Consider the following 9,445-nt stretch of genomic DNA (forward strand, 5'->3'; position numbering starts at 1 on the left):
AGATCCAAAAGCTCGCGAAACGGGTCAGTGGGCGGCGTGAGCAGTCCTCTAAGGATGGCTCACCCCCTCCTCGCCAGCGGGCCGGCAAGGAGAAGGCCTCTGACAGTGGGGCCGCGGCCGGGGAGAAGGAGCTGGGGTACCAATCCCCCGCTCGAGAGCTGAAGGGCGTCTATCACGGCGACGACTCCGATTCCGACAACGGCGACCGCCGCAAGAAGCTGTACGTAATGTATGGCGGGAGCTGGGAGCTTGTCTCCCGGCGGGACGTGAAGACCCTTTGCCGGGAGGTCCTTTCGGTGAAGCCGGGGGTCCCGAGGGCGGCGCCGCACCAGAGGTGGATGAACACCACCATCTCTTTCGGGCCATCCGACTGCCCGGAGAATATGGCCGGAGCTGGTGTGCTACCTTTAGTCACCGCCCCTGTCATATCCAACGTGAGGCTCTACCACGTGCTGATTGACGGTGGGGCTGGCCTCAACGTCATCAGTTATGCAGCATTTAAGCAGCTGCAGATCCCAGAGTCCAAGCTGACTCCCTCTCGCCCATTCTCCGGAGTGGGCCCACACCCGGTGTTCCCCCTGGGGAGCATCACATTGCCAGTCACGTTCGGGACCGAGGAGAACTTCCGCACAGAGAGCGTCATGTTCGATGTTGCGGAGGTGAACCTCCCGTTCAACGCCATCATTAGCCGACCGGCACTCTACCGCTTCATGGCCATTGCCCACTATGGGTATTTGGTCCTGAAGATACCTTCCCCTGCCGGAGTCCTCACCGTGCAGGGCGACCGCACCGCTGCCGTCGCTGCAGTTGAGAGACTGCATACTCTGGCGGTAGAGGCTGCACGCTCCGAGGAGGATCCGTCCACCTCGCAACCCAGGGCGCCTGCAAAGGCTCCCAAGGTCCAACCATCTGACCCGGACCAAGTTCCCGTGAAGTCGGTACAGATTGGAACAGACTCCACCAGGACCACCCGCATCGCGGGGAACCTGGAGGAGAAATAGGAAGACGCGCTCATCGCTTTCCTCCGGGCAAATGTCGACGTGTTCGCCTGGGAACCGTCACAGATGCCCGGGATCCCCAGGGAAGTGATCGAGCACAATCTGAGGATCTACCCCGACGCCACGCCGGTGCGCCAGAAGCCTCGGAAGCAGTCCGTGGAGCGGCAGAACTTCATCCGCGAAGAAGTCTACAAGCTCCTACACGCCGGCTTCATCGAGGAGGTCCACCATCCCGAGTGGTTGGCCAATCCGGTCGTCGTCCCAAAGGCCAACGGGAAGCTCCGGATGTGCATCGACTACACCAGCCTCAACAAGGCATGTCCAAGAGACCCCTATCCTCTTCCGCGTATCGATCAGATCGTGGACTCCACCTCCGGGTGTGATCTTTTGTCTTTCCTAGATGCATACTCTGGTTTCCACCAGATTCAGATGTCTAGAGAGGATAGAAAACATACTGCCTTTGTAACAGTAGATGGGCTTTATTGCTACATTGTCATGCCGTATGGTCTAAGAAATGCCTTACCCACGTTTGTACGAGCTATGAACAAAACCTTCTGTAATCTAATTAGAGATATTGTTGAGGTTTATGTCGACGACATTGTGGTCAAGACTAAGGTAGGGTCAACACTAGTGGAGGACCTGTCCCTCGTCTTCGACCGTCTTCGCGCCACGCGCACGAAGCTGAACCCAGAGAAGTGCATCTTCGGCGTCTCAGCAGGGAAGCTGCTGGGTTTTCTGGTCTCGCATCGAGGCATCGAGGCAAACCCAGCCAAGATCAAGGCGATCGAAGCAATGAGGCCTCCTGGCCGCATCAAGGACGTCCAGAAGCTTACTGGATCTCTCGCTGCTCTTAGCCGCTTCATATCGAGGCTGGCTGAGAGGGCCCTTCCCTTCTTCAAGCTGTTGAGGAGGTCCGGTCCATTTTCATGGACCAAAGAGGCTGAACAGGCCTTCCAGGAGCTAAAGCAGCACCTCACCTCGCTGCCAGTATTAGTGGCTCCAGAACCCGGTGAGCCGTTGTTTCTGTATCTTGCTGCATCTGCGGAGGCGGTCAGCATGGTGCTGGTCGCCGAAAGGATGGAGCAAACTTGCCAGGGGAGCACCAAGGTCCTCTTGGCCAAGGATGGTGAGCCGGACCCCGGACACGGGGGCCCGTCAGCCTCACCCCAGCTTGAAGGTCCGGATCCTGCACAGGCAGGTCCGGAGGAGCCTCATCCCAGTGGGAACCCAGAGCCACTGGGGGCCCCAGGGACAGATGTGGTGGACAAGGGCTAGCCGGACCCAGGAACTAGGGTCCGGACCGTCCAAAAGCCAGTCTACTACATCAGTGAAGTCCTCCACGAGGCAAAGGCCAGGTATCTTGAGACGCATAAGCTTATCTATGCAATACTTATTGCGTCCAGGAAACTGCGCCACTACTTTCAAGCACACTGAGTTGTTGTAGTGACCTCTTACCCATTAAGAGCGATCCTACACAACTCCAACGCCACAGGCAATATCGCCAAGTGGGCAGCAGAGCTGGCAGAGTTCCAACTGGATTTCCAGCCACGCCATGCGGTCAAGAGCCAGATCCTGGCTGATTTCATAGCGGAGTGGACTCCTTCCCCAAGCAACCCTGGGGGTCCGGACATAAATGTTGGACCCCCGGAGCCGGAAATCAGGACACCAGTCTTCACCGAGCCTCACTGGACACTCTTCTTTGATGGGTCTGCCCGCGAGAAGTGGGCCGGGGCTGGTGTGGTCCTCATCGACCCAAACGGAGATCAGCTGAAGTACATGGTACACCTTGAGTTCAAGGCCACCAACAACATGGCGGAATACGAGGCTCTGATCTTCGTCCTGACGCAAGCCCTCATTGGGGGTCCGGCAGCTTCTGGTGAAGGGGGACTCCCAGCTAATCATCAAGCAGGTCCGAGGGGATTGCAACTGCAACAATCCCCAGCTCGCGGCATACCTCATACACGTGAGGAAGCTCGAGAAGGACTTCGACGCCTTGGAACTGCAACACGTTCCCCGCGAGCACAACTCAGCAGCAGATGATCTCTCTGCGAGAGCATCTACCTGGGCATCTGTGCCTGAGGGTGTCTTTGAAAGACGGCTGCTGAAACCTACCGCCCAGCCTCCCAAGCCGGGTGAGGGGGATCAAGCTGGCACCTCGAAGCTAGCGGTCCCGGCAGCATTCCACCTATGGTGCCCAACCGGGGCTGTGTGTTCTGTTGAGGAACCTGGTGTCCTCACAGAGCCACCCCCACTTGCTTTGGGAGCTCCCGATGCATGGATCTCAGAGATCCGGGACTACCTGAAGGATAACGTCCTCCCTGATGACGATGTGTCCGCTGAGCGCATAGTCCGATTGGCTAAACGCTACGCGGTGGTAGAAGGGGATCTCTACCGCCGTGGCGCCAACGGAATCCTCATGCGATGCATTTCCCAGGGAGAGGGCCGCGAACTGCTCGCGGAGATCCATGGAGGCGAGTGCGGAAGTCATTCCTCCTCTCGCACGCTTGTTGGCAAGGCCTTTCGGCATGGCTTCTACTGGCCAACAGCACTCCAGGATGCGGCTGAGCTGGTAAGGTCCTGCAAAGCATGCCAGTTCCATGCAAAACAAATACACACCCCAGCTCAAGCTCTGCAGATGATTCCACCCTCATGGCCATTCGCTGTGTGGGGTGTGGATATCCTGGGGCCTTTCCCCCGGGCTGTCGGCGGATACCGGTTCCTCTATGTCGCCATCGACAAGTTCACCAAGTGGCCGGAAGTTACTCCTGTGGTGAATATTACTAAGAAATCAGCAGTCGCATTCCTCAGGTCCATTGTGTGCAGATTTGGCGTCCCAAACCGCATCATCGCGGACAACGGGACCCAATTCAAAAGCAGACTCTTCCAAGAGTACTGTGAGGACATCGGCATCCAGCTATGCTTTGCGTCCGTGGCACATCCCCGCAGCAATGGACAGGTTGAGAGAGCGAATGCAGAGATCCTCAGGGGACTCAAGACCCGCACCTACAACTGCTTGAAAAAGCATGGTGCCAAATGGGTTGACGAGCTTCCGTGTGTACTATGGGGCAACCGGACCACACCCAGCCGAGCTACCGGGGAGACTCCGTTCTTCCTGGTCTACGGGGCTGAAGCATGCCTTCCCCCAGAAATTCACCTGGGCTCACCACGGGTCCAGGCCTTTGACGAATCCATGCAGGAGCAGCTGCGGTGCGACGACGTGGACTTCGTTGACGAGCGAAGGTGGCGAGCAGCAATCCGAAATGCACGCTACAACCAGGCGCTCCGGCGCTATCATCAACGGTTCGTGCACAGTAGGGAGCTCCGGGCTGGCGACCTCGTCCTCAGACGGATCCTGAACCGAGCGGGGCTCCACAAACTCTCCCCCAGCTGGGAGGGGCCTTTCAAGGTTACAGATGTATGCCGGCCCGGATGCGTTCGCCTCGCCACAGAAGACGGAGTGCCGCTGCCCAACCCGTGGAACATAGAGCATCTGCGTAAGTTTTACACCTAGGCAGAGCAGGGAAATAACTTTTCCTTTGTAATAAGATAGAGTTAGCGTGCGGCCCGGAGCGGTTGAGGGCCACCCTCGTAAACCCGACCTCTGGCATCCATCGCACTAACGGCTAACGTGCGGCTCAGAGCGGTAGAGGTCCGACCTCATAAACCCGGCCTCTGGCATCCATCGCGCAAGCCATGTACATCGACATTGCAAAGGAAAGATTTTCTCCTAGTTCTGTCTTTGTGTCAAAGTTAAATTACGCATTTCGATTCTCAGAATTTTCGCTTTTTTCTAACCCCCGCGGGACCTCTACACTTGTTGCTGCAACTAAGATCTGCATTGAGCTGCTGGACTACCGTACAGGTCCGGACCCTCTTGCTGCTGGAGAGGGGTCCGGACCCCTAGAGACCTACTCTGGGGAGCGGGTACTTGTTTCCTGGGGTGGTTCGGAGCCCAGTGTAGCCGCTTAGCTGGTTCCGTACCCAAAAGCCTGCACTCTCCACCACCCTGTAACGAGTGCTCTAGTACCTGGAGCCGGGTAATTGGGGGCCCGGACCTCGTCCCAGCTCAAGAGCTGGCTTCCTAAGTCCAACACGGTGTGTCCAACACTATATCTCAAAGGATCGAGCACAGCAAAGTGACCTCACCCACTGCTGCGAAGGGTCTGGGACGATGAAGCCAGGTCCGGAAAGATCGTGTTGTTTCCTGGAGTGGTCCGGAGCCCTGCGTAGCGCCTTAGCCTGGTTCCGACCCTAAGCCTACGCACTCCCCCACTCTGTAACAAGCACAGAGCTACCTGGGCCTGCGCATCTAGAGTCCTGGACCTGGTACCAGCCTGGGATTGGTCAGGAATGAGCCCCGCGGGTCTGCTACTAAGCTATAACTTTGAAGTGGTACACAGGTTAAAACCTGGCCAGTGGTAGACAGTCTCAAGCCATTGAGCCTACCTACCAGGGGGTCCGAGTATCTGCTTCAAAGCTTTCATGCAGGATAAGAGCCAATCTTGATGGTAGACAGACTCAAAGCGACTGAGTCTCTCTCCCAGGGGGCCCGGGGCATCCGCTTTGTCCCAGACATCGTGGATGAATTCTGCATGCGTCAAATAGCTAAGTTGCAGTATCGATGCTACTATATAAGCAAATTTGATTATTCTATCTGTACTCCTGTATACTACACAGGGAACAAGGCGCTTGCTCGTCTTACAGGCTATGCAGCCCTATGCCAAGGAGGTCCGGAGTATCTTCTACGGCTCAGATGGCAGACAGGTCCAAGCAACTGAACCTGTCTGCCAGAGGGCCAGGGCGCCGGGGTGCTGCATATTGCAAATCAACAACTGACAAACAGCTAAGTTGAAGTTTTTTCTGCTTCAAAAATTTCAGCTAGTACAAGTTTGTTACATAATGCAAAAAGAAAAAGATACGATGCCCAGCTCAAGAGTCTGCAGGTTCTCGCTTGAAGTAGGCGGCGACGAAGTCAACGACCTCCTGCACGCTGTCCCGAGCGGCGGCCTCCGTCTCCGCTACAGGGCCATCGATCACGGGCGCCAGCGAGATGGTCGGGTCGTGGCTCCGGAGGCAAGTCAGGATGTGCTCCGCCACCAGCCGGATCACCTCGTGGCCCTCGGACTCAAGCTGTCCAGCAAGGACTGGCCCCAGGCGCTGGAGCCTATCCGAAGCAGAACTCAGCACCGGGAGGGCGTCAGCTACCGAAGCTGGCGGCACCGCCACCTGGATCGGGCTCAGACCAAGTGGCACCAGCGCCAGGCTTGCTTCGCTTGCCCAGTCAGCGATCCGCTGGGCCTCGACGCGCTGGTCTTCCTGATGCTTCCGGACCGCCTCCCGGACAGCCTCCTGCACCCGGGTGTCCAAGGCCGCCTTGGCCACCTCCACCTCGCGGGACCTCTCCTCGAGCTCGCGGGATCTCTCCTCGAGTTCGCGGGACCGCTCCTCCAGCTTGGCCTCCTTCTGCTCCGCATATACCTTCCGCTTCTTGAGCGACTCTCGCTGGCGCCCAAGCTCTTTCTCTATGCCGGTGGCGTGAGCCTCCCGCTTGGCGAGAGATTTCCGGTCCTCCTCCAAATCCGCCTCGTCGGCAGTCAGCTGGCAGGCTCTTTCCTGCAGTTGTTCACGCCATCCCTGCAGAGTCGTAGAGAAGACGTCGAGCTCCTGCCTCCGGACCTCGAGGTCCTCGCTGCGAGTCTCCAGCTCTGACTGCTGGGCTGCGAGGTGGGCCTCGAGGTCGGACCGTTGAGCAGCGAAGCCAACAACCTCCAGGGTGAAGTCCTGCTCCCGCTGCGCCAAGGATTTCTCTCGGTTTGACACTGCGAGCTCTCGGTCAAACACCTTCTTAAGGTTGACTCGGTAGGCCTCTTGGTCCGCCTTGAGCTTTGACCGAGTTTCCGCGGCGTGGGAGGCTTCAGCCTTCGTGAGCGCCTCCAGGCGGGTGTGCCAGTCGGAGAGGCGCTGACGCTCGCTCTCCAGCGCAGACCACTCCCGCCGGAAGGCCACCTCGGCGGAGGAGGTTGCCTCCTCGATCGAACGCCGAACTCGCAACAGCACTTGAGGAAGCGGAGTCGCATCCTCCTCCGGGGATTGGAGCTGCAGGAGCCGCCTGCCAAAGACCACCTCCAACTCTTCCTCCGCAACAGGACCGGAGCTGGAGGTAGGGGCTTCCGCTGCGGCACTTGTCCCCGGTGCCTCCGCTGCTGCCGAGTCGGGCGCGGCCGGGCCCAGCTCCGGCGCCCCCGCTGCTGCCGAGTCGGGCGCGGCCGGGCTCAGCTCCGGCGCCCCCGCTGCCGCCGAGTCGGGAGCGGCCGGGCCCAGCTCCGGCGCCCCCGCTGCTGCCGAGTCGGGAGCGGCCGGGCCCAGCTCCGGCACCCCCGCTGCCGCCGAGTCGGGCGCGGCCGAGCCTAACTCCGGCGCTCCCGCAGCCGCCGTGGCGGACGCGGCAGCATCGGGTGCCCCCGCCACCGATACGTCAGGAGCGGCTGCGCCCTGCACTGGCACCTCCACCACCGTGTCAGGTGCGGCTACACCCAGCACCGGCGCCACCGCCGCCGCCGCTGCTGCACTGAGCACTGCGGAGACTGGAAATGGCATGACAGTCAGCGTCGCGTCATGTGCCAGTAAGCAGCAGGACGCCGTACCTGAGGGTCCCGCACCTGCTGCCACCGTCGCTGTCGATGCCGAGGTCGCCGCCGCCCGGGCACCTGCTGATGTGCCAACGGTGGTAGAAGAACCGCTGGGGCGGGAAGCCCTGGTAGCAAAGCAGAAAAGCCATCAACAACAAAAACAAACAAACAGAACACCGGCGCAAGCGAGGAGAGCAAGATGACACTAACCCAGCAGTACCGGGTACCCAGCGTCCCCGGAGCCCGGGCCTCTTCTCTTGCGGCTGCTGCTGTTGCTGTTGCTGTTGTTGCCCCTGCAGCTGTGATGCAGGCGCAACCCGGGCCTGCACCCGTTGCTGCTGTTCCTGCGGCTGCGGCATGGGCGCAACCCGGGGTCGCACCTGTTGCTGCTGCTGCCGTCCGCGTGCCTCCTGCCGCTGCTCTTGCGGCTGCTCCTGCTGCTGCTGCTCTTGCTGCCGGTGGGATGAATTCCTCGGCGGCGATGGTGGTGGTCCAGTTGCGCCAGAGGACCCGTGGGGGCCGGCAGCCCAGGAGCTACCCTGGCCTGCGCCCTCAGAAGACCTCTGGCGCTTCGCGGCGGGCTCCGAGACCAGGGTCCCGTCGCCCCGGAGTAGCCTCCGCCGGCCTACGTCCCCCGACGACGCACCGGAGCTGCTCTGAGCCCGGCTGGAGCCGGCCGCGGCCGCGCAGCTAGCCGCGGCCTGTTTCCCGTTCGTAGTGGCGCCGGACCCCGCAGCGCTCAGCGTAGCCTGATCCCCGGACGTGCCGGGGATCCGGAGCCCACGGTTCAGGTCACCCCCGGTCTGCCGTGGGGCCAGTCCTCCGTCGTCCAGGGTTGGCAGGGTGGCCAGCACCGCCACCCTCGCCGGGTCCTCGCAGAGGGGAACTATGCTCTGCGGGAGGATCAGGTTCTCTGGGATGAAGGTGTCTCCCGTCACGTTCCGCACCAGGACCTCCAAGGCCTCCTGGGTCAGATCGCTTCCCTCCCCGCGGTGGGTCCTGCTGCAATCGTTGAGGCCGGTGAAGCTCCACGCCGGTCGCGGCCGCTGCTTTAGGGGGGCGATCCGGCGCTTCACGAAGTCGCCGAGCACGTGCCATGAGGTGAGGCCGCTCCCTGCCAGCGACCTGATCTTATCCAGCACGGAGTCGAACTCCGGCTGCAGCGATGGCTTGGCCCTCCAGGATGCTTTATCGGAGGCTTGGCCCTCCAGGATGCTTTATCGGAGGCGGGCCCCGCGGTCGGCAGGACAAGGGACCTCACCAGGATGAAGAAGTAGCGGAAGAGGATGACGTAGGGACGCACTCCCACGAACATCTCGCATAGATGCACAAAGATGGACGCCAGGAGGAGGGAGTGAGGCGTCAGATGCTGAAGCTGGAGGCCGAAGTCTTCCAGCAGCAGCAGCAAGAATGAAGAAATTGGCAGTCCCACACCGGCGGAGACGTGCGAGGTGAATAGCACGAACTCCCCGGTGCGGAGGTTGCCAAGGGGAACCGAGCCTGCTCGCACCCCCCAGCCGGTCTCCTGAGCGCTCCACCCAAGCAGGCGGCGCACTGTGTTCAGCTCTCCCTCGGTCTGGAAGCGACGGGGATGAACAAGGGATGCCATCTCTTGGTGGGTGAGGAAGGAGCCTGTGTAGGGGGGAGAGAAGGGCGAGGGAAGCTCGGAGGCAAAGGGGCGCAAAGGCTGGAGGAAGAAGACGAATGCGGGAAAGCAACCGTGGAATGCGGTATGCCCCGTTATAAAGCCTGACTCAACCGGCACGCCCCGGAACCGTCGCCGGAACTCAAGCGACGCCCGCACCCGGAGTTAGCCGC

The sequence above is a fragment of the Panicum virgatum genome, chromosome 5K (assembly GCF_016808335.1).
Source record: "Panicum virgatum strain AP13 chromosome 5K, P.virgatum_v5, whole genome shotgun sequence".
Classification (NCBI taxonomy): Eukaryota; Viridiplantae; Streptophyta; class Magnoliopsida; order Poales; family Poaceae; genus Panicum; species Panicum virgatum.